Below are 18,383 nucleotides of genomic sequence, written 5' to 3' on the forward strand. Positions count from 1 at the left end.
GACCCAGGGAACCATTCTGACAACCAGAACGCCATCTTAAGACATGATTCCTCGTGCAATGCAGCATGGCCCCCACCTCCAGAGAGTCCTCGCCTGCCCCTGTTGCCTCCGCTCCCAGGCAGATCCACTGAAAGCCCGTTCCCACGAACAGTCGGATATGAGCTAGTGTTAGAGCAAACACTGTATCTTTCACCTTCCGCAGTGCATCATTATCCTCAGCGTGACCCGGGCAGCGGGGCTGGCTTGGAAAATAACTGTAAACCGTCCTCGATGAAACAAAAGCCCCAATCCCACACCAAGAAACTGTTCATACATATATACATATATCTTGCATTACAATGTTATCCCTTCTACACGACCCCCGTGCCAATAATCTACAAACCCTGTACGAATAGAAGAATGTGTTATTGTGACCACATGGTCACAATACTCAAACCCCCTCAGTTATGTGCACCCACTCAGTGCCCCGGGCCTCCTACTATGTGCCTCTCTAGGGGTAATATAAAAAGAGTGATAACAAGTCCTGATGCCATGACTACCCTGATGCTGCTAGAGTGCAAAGGAACACAAGCACAATAGTATTGTGAGCTCTTGTAAAATGTTTAATGAAATACATAGAATGCCACCAAATGTGAATGTACGAGTTAAACGTGTATTACTGCTGTCAACTGTATTGGTCTGTTGCTCCTGCGTGCTCCACCAACCCTAATGCTACCTCACGTATCGCGTTTACAATGTGATGCTGAAGCTGCTAATCTTGCAAACACTTACCCTGTAGTGACTAATAGAACAGTCGATATAGTTACCGTGTTCTGAAATGACTATGTACTGATGCAAATATTATAGACGTGTACCCCTTTAGCCATTTTACATTATACATTATCACAATATACGAATCCCTTCGTCTTCAATACAATTCAATACAATTTGCATCTTACGAGAAGACTATCATTGCGGGCATATCCAAGGCCACCTCCCCTCCCTTCCCATTGAAGCTTGCCAGAGAAAGCAAAGGCCCGAGCAACACCGCCTCACCTCCCCCAATTAGGCTGGAGCTGCTTCAAGCATTCATGATTCCCCCACGCAGCTAACATGGCCACAAACAGCCACCTGAATTATTTACAGCCCAGCAGCAAAATCCGGCCATAACCAGAGGCCAGAGGTGCCCCCTCATAGCTCCCACAACCCACCAGTTCACCCCAGATTAATGACGCTTGTAAAAGAAGACACCTAATATTGCACCGACATTGTGTAAAAGCATTCATCATTACTTCTAATGTGGCCCAAAGCTCGGACAGCTTACTCCATGCCCTGAGACCTGACCCTGCAGCCTATGATACCTAGTCAACAGGATAACAGCAACCCTGTATTGATGTATCACCAAAGTACCCAACCTAAAGCGCATTCCTCCTGTGTTGTATTAACCTGTAGAATAACCTATTGTAGGATTTACAGGGCAACTGACATTGCAGCGTTGAATGAATTGGGTGTGAATGGCCCTTAGGTCAGAAAGCCAAGAAAGACGTCCATCAATGACACTGACCATGCCTGACCGGACAGCGCCTCCCGGATGAGCCCAGCTGACCTGTCCACCCCACGTTGGCACCCAGCGTCCTCCAACCACGTAGCGACGCATCACAGCTGCACATATAGTTAGTTGACGCCACCCAATCCCCATGTACATGTGCCCCCTATAGTGTGTAGGTGCCTTTGACACTTTTTGTAAATATAAACGCCTGTCTTTGCGATTGTCAGACAGAGCGCTTTCGGAGTTTGCAGAGTTCTTTGCATGCCCTATATGACTTAGATAAAGCTTCCCTTGAACTCACCCGCACTTGTCCTAGCCTTATTCCCATTCGTGGGAGAATCCATTATTGCCTCTCATTGGGAGGAGGGTCGTGCTATTTGGGGACGCTTGCCTTCAGGATTCGCGGCTATGAGAAAAGAGTCATGTTTTTACCATGGATGTAGGACACAGGTAAACAGCTTCCATGAATGTACACATGCTCAAACATAGTTTCAAGTGTACATTTAGAAAATAGATACTGGTCTTGTCAGATTGGGGTGATTATCACAGTTTTGTCTAGGTGTAGGTAGCAGATTACATCCAATGTATTTCAATGAGTGTGGCATTGTCTTTTGGCGAGACCAAACTCTGGTTGTTTAAACAGAAAAGGTATTATATTTTGTTGTAGGCATGAGAAGATTACATTCAGTGGCTGTATATCATACCACAAATGGTGTTTACTACATTTCTTTCCATGTGACACTGCAAACATAGTAAATAAAAAATATGCAAAAGCTCTGGGAGGGGCTCCCACACTCTTGTTTAGTTTGGAAAAAAAATGGTGTTGGTGTTTCACCCAAAGCAACTCAGAGTAATTCAGACAAGGACTCCTTTATAACTGTTCTTTAGCGAAGCTCAACTTCACCTCACTGAGGAGGCCCAACAAGGCCGAAATATATGTCTGGGGTTGCTGCTGGTACTATTGTTCAGAGGAGAATCGACAAGCATTTTGGTGATGGACTGCCTTTGTGGGTGGGACCAGATTGACATGCAAATAGTTATTTCTCCTCTGCGAAGGGTGCAGTGAGCTAAAATGTGGTGGTAGACCCTCTTATGTGTAAGAAGTATAGAAAAACTCCTACATTACGGCTTAATTAGTACATGCAAAAGTGTACTCCAATTTTCTCCTGCTGAACCTAAACCTGTTTGCTCCATTTTTAAGTGCAAATCGTTTTATAATCTGGCCTCTGATATGTCTTCTCAGGCTAAGAACATAAACATCTGAGATTTGTTTGCAGGCAGTTGCACTATGGGTACATTCAGTGGCAATTACTGATGTACCTACCATCTTTTTGTGATGCGGGAACATATGTGTTGCTTGTGTACAAAATTCTTATAATTTTTTTTGTTTGCAGGGGCAGATTCCATTTAATGGAGGTAAAATCAGTGCACCATCGTTTTATAGCTGGACAAGACTTGCTGCTTGGGAAGTTGTAAAAAAGCATTAGTAGACTTATTTTTAGGGTGGCACATCTTATATTCATTGGCTGTAAATCATTTGGACATGTCTGTGTGAGGAGTCACATTATTTGATGTTTGCATACAAAAAGGTGTCTAGGTGTGAAGTGGGAGAGATGCAGATTTCCTTTATTGATGAGCCAGGACAAAATGACCATGTAGAGGAGCATGATGATCCAAGACGAATAGAACACAGTTATAATGTGTGGTTAAGATCTGCCTATAGAACGAATGTATGTGCATTATGTGAATTAAGTGTATATGATTGTAAAAAAGTCATTTGACTAATTACAATAATAATAATAAATAAATAAATAAATAAATATGAATAGAACACAGTGTAGGTGAGCATGATCAGCCAAAAGAAACATCACATGAGTAGAGGAGCATGATGAGCCATGTGGAACTGCACAAAGCATAGAGAAGCATAGTGAAGAAAGAGAAACAACACCACTAACATCAAGTGAGTCACAGGATAATGAAGATGGTGAACTAGGTAAATATTATGCCCAACCAGTACAACCATGTCATTCTGGAAACTAGTGACAGTGAGCAGGATGAGGACTATGTAATAATTGCACAAATGGTGGGGAAAGACACAGATACTCCTCCAACTGAGACAGTGTATTGTACTTACAAAGCATACAGATTGTATTTGACTAATGCCAGTGTGTTGTAGCAAGATCTGCAAATCTGACCCCACTGCTCCCACCCACTACCTTTGCTAACAGATGTGCATAGCTGGCTACCTCTTAGTCCACCACAAACATTCAAGAGGTGGATTCTTTTCAAAGACAACAAAGATCTAAAACATCTCACAACTTGCACCTTGTGAAAGATAATTGTGCTCGGGAATGTCTGTGCCAACTGAGTGACCCCATCATTGCGGTCACACGTGATTCATTACTATGGACAAGGGTGGAATTAATGCAAAAGATATCATATGCAGCCCTCCCACAAGCAGCCAGTCACCATACTACTCTAGCCCCTTCTTAGATCCCAGAACATATTGTTGCTGTGCAAATATTGCTCTGAATGCTGTGATACCATACCTAAGCATCAGATCAGTGTATTTGAAGAATGTGATTGCTTAACACAATCCTGATGGTAGAACTTTAAGTAGGCTAGGGCTAGCCAAGGCTCAACTATAGAAGTGTCCAAAAATTGTACGTGAACTGAGTTTCTGAATGGGCTCCCCAGCCATACAACCTACCACTACAAATGAGTGATAAGCGCATGTGTGACAGCCCTGAAGATGTTTACTAGATGTTCAGATCCTACATGTTTAGAATGACATCAGTTTAAGCTATTTGGCATCACATTATTTGTTTTGCAATACTCTAAAGGAAAATAATAATTTGAAGGGTACACAGTTTTGCAAAATATTATTAGATTAATATTTTGGCATTAGAATCGTATGATCAAATAAGTACATTCTTAAGTATCATTATTATGAAGGATTTGCTTCAAAAGAAATGAGAGATTATTTTAATTGGATTGGAAGTGCGAGGAAGTGCATTTGCGCTCAATGGCCTGTGCTATCATAGGGAACCTGGTCATAGCCTCATTTAGACTTTATTTGAAGAAGTTCGGCTCGGTTTCGAGCATGGGGTCTAGTGGACAGTGGAGAGAGCATTAACTACATGGTTGTGATCGCACAGTGCGTAATCATCCCTGCCCTGGCTAGCTGAGCCACGTGGCTCCCTAAATTATCCTAGAGGATAGCTAGTGCATGCTGTTCAGTACCACTCCATTATAAGGATGAAGGCATATGGAGTAATAGGCTACAGAGGACTTGACATCTGGGAGGAAGTAGAAGATGTTCTGGTGCAGTGATTAAAACCACAATACCGGTAGCTGGGCTTAATTGTGAATGGAAATTTGATCTAATGCCATTTCTGTTTTTCGAATTGGCAAGATCATTCATGTTCATTGTTTTGTGCATGACCCTCAAATTTTTCATCATTGATTGCCAGCCTGGGAGGGACAGTGTTAGGATCACCCCCAGGAGCAAGTGCCCGCTGCACCACTTAACTTGGGGATTAGGTAAGCATCCATGTTGTCCCCTGAACGGTGGCAGAAGCCTAAGTCTCTGTAGTCAGACAGTTCTGCTCCATGTGTCGTAGGCACCATATGCCCAGTAACATCGGGGTTCGAGGAGGGGAACCCATCAGAAAATGGTCCTTACCTTGGATTCGACGCCACAGGTGCAGCAATGTGCGATGATGTCAGGATCGAGGAAATATAATCCACAAATCTGCAGTAGGCATGGATCATTGTGTTCTCGCAATGACACTGTGAACCGACTCTTGTCCTGCTGTGGAACCTGATTCTCAGCTCCCCTGTAATTAGGTATTGAGCGTTTCTTTTTTATTTGTCCTATTCCAAGTCCTCGTTGCAGTTATGCCTATGTTTCTTCCTTGTTTTGGAATGTTGGAATGCACACACACTTTGCTACCTCCAGTTATTCTCTTCAAGGCTAGCCTTGTAAAAGAAAAACATGGTAAGATACAGTCAAGGGTCCTTGTGAAAAAGAAAATGTGGTCATTGAGCCCCCTCTTCTGTAATTAATTTCTTCTTTGTTTCATCCCCTTTAGCACCTGGGCAGGTTATCTTTTTCCTGAGCGGGCATGTCCAGTAGCGCTGCTGCCTCGGGGGAACATTCCCACAATCTTTTAACTTGCTTTTGGGTGTGGGTTTCCCGGATTGGGGTGTGCATTTCTTCCTGGTTCCCAAGAGACTCGTTAAACTGTCCAAGACCTGACAGACAGGATGTCTACACCAAATGCAGGTGTGCTACAAGGTTCCACGGGACAATTTGAAGACCTTAACCGCCATTCACTGGAATTCTACTTTGCACATGTTAGAATGGCTAAGTGAACACTCCAATGTCATCAGTGATTACTGTAATAATTATAACAGAGCAGTAGAAGGGCCATTGTTTATTCCAAGACTGTGGCAGATGTCTGTTGTGTGCTACAGCCTTGGGTGGCCACCAAAACGTGTCCATTGGCAGTGTGCTTCACTCAGTGAGGTAGTGTCACTGGTGTAACTGCTAGAACTCAAACTGTCTAACATGATATGGGCCCATGATTTTGTTTGAGAGGTGGTTACACAGTGGCTGATGAAAAATGCTCTCTCAAATGTAGATGCAGATCCAGTCATAGCATCAATAAAAGAGATCATATAGTACATCCAGGATTTGTTCTTGAGTTATGTGTCAATTGTCTGCGTTATGCTGCATGAGAAATCTGAGAATCTGGCAGAATGAGAAACAGTTAAGATGTACCGGGATATACTACTGCATTAGGAAGAAACAATCAAGAATGAACTATAGGCTGGAACAAAATGCAACAATCACTGTGTTCATCATACATATAAGAATGATATTGTCATCATCATCATCATCATCAGGAAGTACATTGCTATTGTCATATGACAAACGTGTTCATCTTATTTAACCAATAATGATTATAATTATAGGTTGGAGATGGGACACCTTATTCAATCAATAATTTTCAGTGTGGATGGGTCTACGAGAATAAACAGCAGACCCTTTAGCATTTCAGATGGTGGCTGCATTTTTACTTGAAGCATCTGAAAGTGAATGGGGATGATGATCCTCTAGTACTGGTTCAGTAATTGGTACATCAGACCTGCATCACTTGTGAGAGTAGCTATTGAAACCTTCAGATAAGCTGCTCACTGCCAGTGTAGGGTCTGATTATGTTATAAATATTGCTAGAGCTATTGTATATGACTGGGAGTCTTGTGTGTTCAACAATTACTATTAACTGAAATGAATCTGCATATCATTGAGGAAGAATATGGTAAGACACCTCACTTTAGCCAACTGTCACATGTGTTTGGGGATGTGATAGCAGACTACATCTATTTGATCCACTCCATTAGTATATCACATATGTCAGAATTTTAGTGGTCCTGTACATTGAATGCACTTTATGAAATGAGATTGTTAGTTGTGACCATCAGTAGGTCCTACCACATATTTAATGTATTTGGGTAGAATTTTACAAGTGAGTTGTTGCATAAATGGAGCTGAATGTGGACGAATGTGTGAATGATCCATTGTCAGTTCTATTAATTGGTATGTTCTTAATGGTTTGTTCGCCTGCAATGTAAACAAAAGATGATTGAGTCATGATTAACTCATTTGTATAAATGGCATATCAAGTTTAATAAAACAATGTTGATACTTTATCAAAAAACTAAGTTCCCGTTCCAGTTATTTCTGTATAAAACATGTGTTTATTATGACTGGAACAAACTTTACTGAAGAACATTAACTGTGCATGGCTATGTCAGCCCTATATGGTACATCTAATGGACATTATCCAAAAGGTTGAAATAATACAGTGTTTCATTTGTGCAGCTATTTACACAAATGATTCAAAGGTATAGTATAATATGCACAAAAAACTCACAATTTACAGTAAAATGTACTAGGCTTTCTAGATATTGAATACTATTATATTTCCAACTGCTGAATTATGCTAAGAACAACAACATCAAGTCTTGTTTTTGTTTTATTTTGCATGTAAATACATGTTCTGATGAAGATAAAACCTGGCGTATTTTCTATGAAGCTTGTTTCCCAAAACCAGTTTTTTTCAGCTCTCTGGTAGTACAAAAGCACAACTGTGTATATTTTGAGCATTTGTGGAATTGTAAAAAATACATAGAAATGACCCTGTTTGCATTCCAAAATCCTCACTTTTGCTGTGTTATAATAGTTTTTTTAGATAAGTGTTATGCTTCGAAATGGATCTGCCTCTTAGTAATATATAAAATGGTCATGATCCAAAGCAGTTTTTGACATATTGAACTGTGGAATGGCAATACATTTTATACATATTCTGTGTATCTGATTCATGTCGTGGTATCTAAGGGGCCCAAGCAGGGATTTGAAGTTAATAATTAACTTATAATGGTATTATCAGTCTTAACTTCTAAATGCTTTTCTTAAATGAAAACAAAGTTGATTTCACATTTGGTAATTTGATATATTAATATGTGCACAGCATATTTCAATATGTTTTCATAATACAAGTTATTGGAATAAGAAACATATCTCCATCTCAAATTCCCTTGTGATTGTAAATCTGTGTGCCTCGAAAATGGGGCAGGTCCATAATAGAAGTTATGAAGGACACACAGATTTCACTGCAATATAATCATAACTCTAGATTGGAGGAGGGACATATGTCTCATTACCAAATGGAAAACATATATTGGACCAATCAAAAGAAAAGGTAGGATAGTTGGAAAATGTATTATCTGAAGAGAATTAATTATAGCCACCATTGAATGAGAACATGCTGCATCAAATAAAGCTATGTGAGTGGTAGAGTTTTCAGTTGTTTCAAGACAAACAAGCAGACAATGGGAACAATTCTTCAGAAATCTACAGACAAAGGTAGCTTGGCTGGTAGAAAAGTGCTCAGTGGAATTCTACCCTGGAGGTAGCTGATGGAAATATTACTTACAAGGACTTATGTAGAGGGTTCCTGACGCAAAAGACTTGTGCAAAACAGACTATATTGCCTGAGATGGATTTTTAAAGCAGGACACAGACTGGCAGCAGAGCTTGCCTGGCTGAGCTGGCCAAGAATGAGACGATTGTCTAAGAGGGATTTTTAAAACATGGGACAAACTGGGAGCAATGATTACTTGGCTGAGCTTTCTGGACCTGTTGATGTCTCTACCTGTCCAGTGCTTTTAAAATACAAACCAATTGTGAGTATACACATCGTTGTGTATTTAGGTATATGTCCCAAGAACTAGTACAAATCCTGCTAGCAACTGAACGTTCTTTATGGGAATCCTTTAAAGGATAGGCCACTGAATGAGTATTGGACTATAAGGGAAATGATGTGGAGGTATATTAAAAATGCGTGCACCAGAATTCATGATTGCTCAGGGCACATACTATTCTCTGACTGTAAATATATACAATAAATACTGAGTTTTCACAGTGATAGTTTATGACCAGATTTGTGAGATGCTGTACAAGGCATAGATTTGAAGAACAAAACAAATCTACTTCTTTAGCTGTGGAAACCATTGTTTACATAAAAAGAACATCTTGCGTAAAGCTTCATGAAGGAGGTTAGTTTGCCTACTTAATTCCCTAGAATATAATGTCAATTTAAATAACCAATGCAATTTTTCTCAATAACAGAAAAGAGAGCATTCTGCGTTCAGTGGACTCACAATGCCAAGTAGAAATGAGGCGTTGATTCTTGTTCTTTCACAAATGTATAGTCGTATGCTTATGTGACACTTTAAATGAACCTAAATGTTCAACATTCCATAATGAATGGCCCTCATTTGAATTTTGGTGGTATCCAGCTGGTAAATCTGGTGGGATAACACTGAACAGTAATACTGTTTCCGGCATCTGATCTGCCGGAATTACCGGCAGGTTACAGGTGCCAGCAAGGATATGTTAATCCCCATTCCATGGAGTCCACAGGACTCCATGATGCGATTGCTGGTATTACCGGCATCAGTAACACCGGTGCCGGCGAGGAGTCCGAATTACCTCCAGATTTTGGCTGGAGGTAAATCAGGCCACCCCAATGGCAAACCTGTACTCTGCCGAACCGGAATTATGCCAGTAAACAGAATTACTGCCATGTTAATTGCAGACCAGCAGGGTCATAATGAGGACCAATGCTTCTATTCTAAACCTAAACCTAAACCTAAACCCAAGCTTGTAGACAAAGTAGTCCAACATCAAACCCTATAAGTTACATGCATACTCGAATTTTAACCAATATTATATAACATTTTGAGTAGACTGAGCCCTAGGATAGGAACATTACATGCATTCTTTGAATGCTTTTCTCTGATGCCAACAATTGCAGGTGGTGCTAAGGAAAATAGAGTGACTGTATATTATAATATCGCTCCCTGATGCCAACTCGTGTCGATTGAGATACAGAAAGTTAAGACACATGTATTGTACATTTCTGACAACATATTTGATGTTTATATGTAATTGCGAAACCGACAAGTGGTAGTAGTAAAATGGTCATCCTGAAGGGGATTTCTTGAGCATAAAGTTAGATGACTACCTTTACTTTTGAGTTGTATTTTTAAATAAAGCAGAATATTCAGATCAAAAACAGCCTTCTTGTCCCATAATGTTTTGGTGAGACGCTGCAGTAGGGGTTTTAGATCAAGTGGTGGTTCACGAGACAGTAAAAATGCAAAATAGACAAAAGTCGCTTACACAACACGCCAGTTCCAATGATAAAGTCTTGTTGTCTTCTTTACATCACATAATGAAAAGTTGGGGTGTGTTGTTTAATGGTGTTGTGCGGTGGCTAGCACTAGTGGGTGAGGTATGATTGTCATATAATGACAAGACGCCATTGACACCGTTGTTGTTTTCTAATGTTGTGCTCCTAGGTCCTGCTGCTCCTGTCAAAGCAACCCTTCTGAGACATTTTCTGCTTCTCACCAACACATGACAACAGCGTCCATGAGAATTATTATGGTTATCCCTGCTTGCTGAGTGCTGATATGAATATATATTTTTGTATTTTCCTGGATATTTTAAAGCTGTCAAAATAAAAAAGTTCCCAAGTTCTCCATGCTACCAGAAAGCAGCCAAAATTAGATTTTGTTTGAGTTCTCCCAACTACTTCACAACAGGGACGGATTGGCTCCTCAGCCTTTGGGCCTGAGCCGGGCCGAAATCGTCCCTGGGGAGTGAGGGCCGGTTTCTGGCCATGCCTGGGCCAGATTGGAAAAAATGTTTTTCTTAGGTCGATAAATGAGTACCTACACAGGTTGGGTGATATTGTATGTATATTTGTTCTGTAAAAAAGAGCTTAAGTGTAAGTGCTATACATTTGGCCTTGGACGTCTGCTTGGATTCACAGTAATTTGGTGCACTTAGGAACTATGCTAATCAATGACATTTCCTGTTTTGTCAAGGGGTGAAAGGTCGTGTTTCATCGCTTCCCAGGATGTCACTTTGGGGTGGGGTCAAGTGACATCACTTCCGGTCATGTCATCAGAAGTCAAGTGTCGAGAGGGTAGGGGTGGGCCACTTTTTTTTGGGTGGACTATTTCTTGTCCCAGTGTGACCCTGCTTCAGAACCGCCCACATGAGATTTGTTTTAACTTTCCTTTGTTACATGAGACAGATGCAGACATGACAATTTTATGTGGGCCATCCTAGTGATAGTGGGTTTAATATAGTATGCCCCCTTTTCTCTTCTGCATGTGTATTGTAAATTCAAACAATGTTCTTTTTGTCATTGTCCACACAGACCAGTCGATTCACTGGGGCCAAGGTTTCTGTGAGCATTAGAAGCAGGATTTCCTTGTTTGGATCTCTCGATTTGGCCAAAGTTCTCTGTCTATTGTTTAACCTGTTGCTTGGTCTCCACACATTATGGTACTATCATTGATTATGCTGGAACTTTGGAGGGGTAGGAGAATAATTTTCTTGGTAATTGGTTCTGTTTGGATTTCTCTGGCAATCTACTCCCGGGATCCTACTATTTCTCACTGATGCAGGAACATATTTTTTAGCCCGGGATAGGCCTAGAACATATATACCGAGAACAGGTGTAAACCACCAGTTTGTGGGATCATATTTTCCATGCTAGGTGAAGAACTAGTTCGCTGGCTTTGAACAGAGGGGTTTATCTGTCTTTTCGTATTCTTAATACAGAGGAATACATCTTTAGCCCCGCTATCTCTAAATTCAACTGAGAAGTACTCTTTACCTCACCTATTTTAGTTGCAGTGGAGCATGCAATTGTTTTGTCTTCTTCTGTTTTTGTGAAAATACCCATTTTTATAAATTATATGTTCCTCTGGTCATTCTTCAATCCAAATGATGCCATAATCTGTTCATACAATTTTATACGTTCATAAAACATTTTTTTTAACTTTAATCTAATCTGTTTGATTGAGTCGTTCACAAACTGTGATTGCAGTTTTAGTTTAAAATGTCTCTTTACTTGGGTTAAACTTAAACTTCCCTCATCAGAGTGAGAACCACTTGCTCCTTGCTTGTTTATTTTGCACCCCTGTCATAATGACTGTGGGGAGGTTTTCTACATGTACAGTACAGTGGATCCTCACCTGTCATTCTTTTCCATTGGGTCTCCAGGGTTATGCGCCTCACATCCTTTCTGAGGCGCTGGATAGTGTGATATATCTTCAATTGTTGCTCAGAATAAGTGTTTCCACATCTGCCTAGGGGTTCTAGGTCATCCCCATAATCCATGCCATAGTTTGGGTTTTTTAGGTTGCATTTTCTGCCTCTCATTGTAAGGCAAACAGGTTAATTGGTCTTTACATTGGATCATACCCTGTCATTTTTGGTCCCTTAACTAATTTTCCAATCTTGATTTACTGATTCATTTTCCAGAGTACTCTCATTTCTTCTCATGTGCACTTCTGACATATTAAATGTACAACTTCCCTATCCGCTCACCTGCATTTCTCATGATTTCTCTGTATTTGACAGTGAACACAAGTCTTCCTTTCAATCTGGATCTTTTGTAGTTTCTTCTGCAAGGATTCTCTTTTTTGTTCTTTATGATAAATATGTGTTTCTTCAACAGATTCTTGACCTATGGACTACCAGCTATCTAATTATTTCTTAATGTGCTCAATCTGTGACATTGCATAATCAAGATAATTCTTGAAAGTTTCTGACTTCTCCCTCAATAACACACACTTCTATTCTTTTCATTAAATCTTGCAACCTCTCATTACTCTGACACCAATGTGTCTGTGACTGTGCCAATCGTATGTGGAGATGATGCATTTTCTGAATAGCAAAGTATTTTTCCTGAGATACCTGAGCATGTTGCTTAGTAAAGATTTGTATTTTATATTGCGGATCAAATTCAGCCTGTGGATCTGGATCCTTGATGATAAGCTTTGCAGCTGTTGCATTACTCTTTTTAAGCTGCATTTCTTTTCTTACAAAGTCATCTAATAAGCCTTTGGTATAAGTGGCTTGATCGCGTATTATGGCTTTTAACTTACTATATGTCTGCCGACACTGTGAATGTCATTATTATTTAAAAGTTCTTTCTCTAAACACTGTTTGAGTTCTCTGCACACATTCAATTTGTCTTGCAGTGCCTCTTCTAAACGGTGTTGTTTCTGTAGTAACACTTGCTTGTCATCCAGAGACTCATTTAACTGTTTTATTTCTTGCTGCTGCTGATTGCTAGCTTGTTGTATGACTATAAGTTCTAATGTTTTAGGTTTCTGTACATTGGTTGCAAATAATGTACATTTTGATCCAATCTGTCCTCCGCAACTTGAGGTGAAAGAAGAGATGGAGAAAAAGTTCACAAGTGTTTGTTTTTCTTCCCTTCCCATGGAGGGCATATATATGTATGTCTCTATGTCATTTCATCGACACCCGTTTTTACGACGGGTATTTTTACGCTGAGCTTTTGCTGAAATATTCATCAGAATATTTGTATTATTATTTTTGGGGGTTCCCCCTCTAGTCCCCTGTCCTCTACTTATTTTTTGCTATCCCAGACCCCCAACCCTTTGAATGCCCTTTTCCACCCCAAAACAAATGTCAAAACCTTTTTCCGGCAACAACTCTGCATAAAAACAACTGTTGTAAAAACGGGTGTTGATGAAATAACGCTGTAACATATGCATATATGTTGTGCATTGCATCATCTAGTATATATAGTCACTGCTCAATACAACTCTCAGCCACAGTTTTTCTCCTCCAAACGTTTTGTATGCTCATCGCATCACCAGGTAGGCCTTCTAAGCTTGCAGCTTGCAGTCAGAACAGCTGTTCTAAATGTGTGTCAATTCTGCTGCAAGAACCTGTAGTTGTCAGTTGCAGGGAACATGCTCACCCCCAGTCATCCACAGTGGGGGACGGGAAGTAGCCCACAGTGTGCCACTACAAATCTGGTCATGAATCACCCTGGTATACCACCCTATTGGAATAGGGAGCTTCCACCTTCGAGTACCTTTTACAGAACAGTGCAGGAGGGGAGGGGTGCACAATAGATTCTTAGTCAATATACCTCTCAGCCACTGTTCTTCTCAAAACATTTTCGTTGTTTATCACACCAGCAGAGAGGCAGCTTGCAGTCAATACAGGTGTTCCAAATAAATGTCAATTCTGCTGCATGGACGCCTGGTAGCTATAGTTCTCAGGTTGCAAACAGAGACTATTTATATGTGAAGTTTATGTGGCCCTCAACTTTGTATCTTTATCCTTATGTATAAACTGCTCAAACATTCCAATACATAGTTTTCAAAATACTAAATGACAAATATTAAAGTTAAAATGAAAAATACACTCCAGCAAAGTTACTGCATGTGTGCGTACCCTGGATAGATCACCAGCTCTTAACAAATGAATAGATTTCCGAATTTGGCGAAAGGGTAAAATCGGAATTAGAGTTAAAAAAAGTGCAAGGTCTTTGAGGCTTGCTGGAAAATGTAACAGTCAAAAGGACAAGGAGATTTTCAGACTCCTCTCTACACTAACAATCAATGATAATTACACACCATTAGTCGCATGGTGGAAAACCTGGAGACAGAGCTAATGAGCACATTCTCAGTTTTCACCAATGCCATGGATTACAACTCTTAAACCTGTGATAAGGAAGGTCATACTAATGGTTTGAACTGGAGCTGTCCACCATACAAAGATAAATTAGAAACTGAGCCAAAGTGGTGAACATCTCTTTAATAGCAGCATTAGAAATAGGTCTCACCATTTGATGATAGAACAAAATAAATCACAAACACATCAGACCAGCAGACAATACATCTGTGTAGGTGTTCCACCTATATGCAGAGGGCAGCACCAATCAACATACTAATGCCCTGCACCACTCCTCTATTATGTTAGCACCAACGCTGGCATCAGCTCTTCATGTAGAAGTGAGAACATCTCCAGAGACTTAGTAAGATGCATCTCACTCCCACACGGGTTATGCAAGCCATTATTCAGTTTAGCATATTCCCTACAGTTTCCTTAGAAGAGGTTTCATTTGTGACTATGAAAGCTCAAGGCCTCAAGTGAGCAATGTCACCCATAACCAGACAACCTATTGAAGGGGTAAATCCATATATTAGTGCAGCCCATTGCAGACCAACGTAAAGCATCATTCGGTAGCAGTATATTGCCCAGTGTCCTCAAAGCAACAATGGTCAACCCACTAGAGAAAAAGCCTAATAGAAACCCTACCTTGGGAGACAATGGGCCTAATTCATAGAACTCTTAGTGCGGTGCAAAGTGCGTTGCACTGCCAACAAACACCCTGATTCACAGAGCGGTGCAAAGTGTATTTTTGCAGTGCAACACTGTAAACGTACTCTTTGCACCGTGCTCAATGGGCCTAATTCATGGTTCAAAGAGTACTTTTGCAGTGCAAAAGCATCAAAAGGAATAGCTGCAAAGACAGGAACCTTGAGAAATTTTGTTCTGTTAAATATAATGACTATACATTTAGAGAATCTCAGTCATTAATCAGGAACATAACTTTGTTAAATTGGAAACGTCAAATGTGCAGTGTATCCCAGTATTATAGAAGGTGTTACCCGAATTGTTCGTTTACAATTGTTCGAATGATACAATTGTTTGAATAACAAGGGTCTGAATTGACCTTCTGCACAATTGACCGTATGGTCATTTTTATATATATAATGGGTTGGGTTGGGGTAATAATAATATAAGTGGTTGGGGTGGGGGGCTGCAGGGGTTTCCCCCCGCATATATATATCCTAATTGACCGTTTAAATTCGGTTAATTGTGCAGAAGGTCAATAGTTATTCGAACAATTGTCATTCGTACAATTCGTATACAACCTTATAGAACTAGGCTGAAACTGGCATGCAATGGCTGTAATAGGCCATGTATGCGTATGCTTGCATGTGATGGCAGTGTCGGCATACGAATGCTCTTCTGAGAATGCTACGAGCATATGATATTTGCACCGACATGCCAAGCCAGAACTATAGTTAATGTCTCATGTTTAACCTTATCTTGGGTCTACATACTAACTAGATGTTATTATATTATTTTATACTGATTGCAGATTTTTCACAAGTGGGGCCCCATCCTGCGATGACAGAGCATGCGTCACATAGTCAAAAGTAGGTCATGCTCAAATTTTTTTGTTGATGGGGGGAACGTGTTGCAGTCGAGCAAAGATATTTTCAAAGGAAAAATGAAACACGAACCACCCATGGCTCCCGCTTTATATCTTACTGTACATTTTCTTCTGATTCTATGTTCTTGTATAACTTATTCCAAACAAAAAGCATGCGTCACTACATCCTGGGATGTCATTGAGGTCAATTATTATTTTTGTCACTTCCAGTGATGTCATCGGGTCTGTGCTTTTGCCTCCATTACCCCTGTCACATTTCTGAATTGTCTCCACTGGCCTTTGACTCACATAATTACTCACCATGGAAAAAGCCCTACCACTATTTTACATTGTTAGTACATCTGGTGAATATCGTGCTTCCTAATCTTATAGTCCTCTATCAGAACTCTTCATTTATCAAATGCAGTCTCTAGGGTCAATCTCAATTAAGAGATAACGTGTACTGCCAAATGTTACTTTACTTCATACATTTATTCAGTTACTTATAAAAACAGATCTACTCAGTGCAAAGATATATGTAATTTACAAACATGGCAGGCACCCCTCTAGTGAGAATGAGCAGTGCTCAAATTACATGAAAGGCAAGGTCACAGGTGTTTGGTGGTGCAAAGTGTGCAGAGAAGAAGCAGGCCCTGCAGCAGCACTTGGCCACGCCCCTTTGACTTTATATGGCATCTTCCAACCTGCCTGGGTGAAGCCCGCAGAAGAGGGCACAGGTGTTTGGCACTGCAAGGTGTGTGGAGAGGAAAAGGAAGCTGGCCCTGCAGGAGCACTTGGTCACGCCCCCTTTACTTTATCTGCCATTATCCGAACCCGCAAGGGTGAATCCCGTAGGCAAGGTCGCTTGTGTTTGGCGCTGCAAGGTGTTTGGCGCTGTGAGGTGGGTGATAGCTCTTGTGGTGAGTGCCCTTGATGGTTTGACGTTTTAACCTGACAGTATAAACTCTGCTCTGCCCTCTTAGTCCTCGACCGCCCTTGCTATGTAGGCGCTCAGCGACCTGTATGCTGGCTGGTGATATAATTTTCTAATATGGTTAAAAAGAAAGCTTTTTCGTCTCTCTTCCCAGGAGATGGGACGAAGAAGCTATTTAAATTATTCAAATTCATTACAGATGTTAATCTATTAATTACTGAAATTCAAGGTCTTTTGCCGTCCACTGATGTTCAAAATTCAAAAGGTGGACCTAAATCTCACTGTGTGGTGAGCTCTCTTTCGGAGACAATTGAGTCAATTGAGCCCACCCAGGTGTAATGTCCCTTGGCCAAGTCAGCATCATTGGGGGGGTGCTTTTTGTCGAGGGAAGTTTGGATTTGTACCTGATTTGTTGGAGGCCTGTTGTGTGCGCCTGTTGTGTGCCAAAATTAGCCAGCCAAGCTAATCAACCTAAGCAAACTGAAGAGACCCAGAGCATGGCTGGGAGCAACTATGTGATTCCTGTTTTAATTTCAGAGGTGTGCCCTGGAGGTGGAGTAATTGAATGCCATCCATATCCAGGGTGAACTGCCCTATGCAGATGGCACTGGATGTACAAGCAGAGGATGTGGTTGTGCTCCTGGGTGGAGAAAGAGGAAGAGCCACTGGAGGGGATCGTATGGGGGCGGTCTCTGATAAGGTATGCAATTCAGATGTTAACCCCGATTGTGGAGACAATGAGGGTGCCGCGGCTTCGAAGAGACACAAGCTCCATAAAAGGAGTGACACAGTCTGAGCACAAGCCTATGGGGGCTGTTGCACCAGGTTTTGCCCTCAGTAATCGATATGCACTCCTAGGCGACCACGATCATCTATTTGATTGAAGCATCACAACTTTGCGGAGCATTGTCTTGGGGTGCCATGAACCACCTCGGATGCAGGATTCAACTCTCACCCCCAGTACTGTGCAGGATACTACAGAAGATTATATTAGTAGTAATGGATGTACATGTGGCACCTCAATTTTGAGCGCTTTCTTGATGAATCTTGAAAAACTCAAGGAAGTCACTTTCACCTGAGGAGTGAGGTTACTAAGCTTTTACACATTGTTAGTCACCCCAAAATCTTGACTCTGAATCGCGTGGCTCAAGATACCCAGACAGGCGAGCAACCCCCCATTTTGAAACCATCTCGGGCATCCGGCAACATGTGCAATTGTAGCTCCTCTACAGTGCAGATAACAAAACCTTTGACCAGGGGGAGTTACAGGTCAAGGGAT

The sequence above is a fragment of the Ambystoma mexicanum genome, chromosome 2p (assembly GCF_040938575.1).
Source record: "Ambystoma mexicanum isolate Mex_15411 chromosome 2p, UKY_AmexF1_1, whole genome shotgun sequence".
Classification (NCBI taxonomy): Eukaryota; Metazoa; Chordata; class Amphibia; order Caudata; family Ambystomatidae; genus Ambystoma; species Ambystoma mexicanum.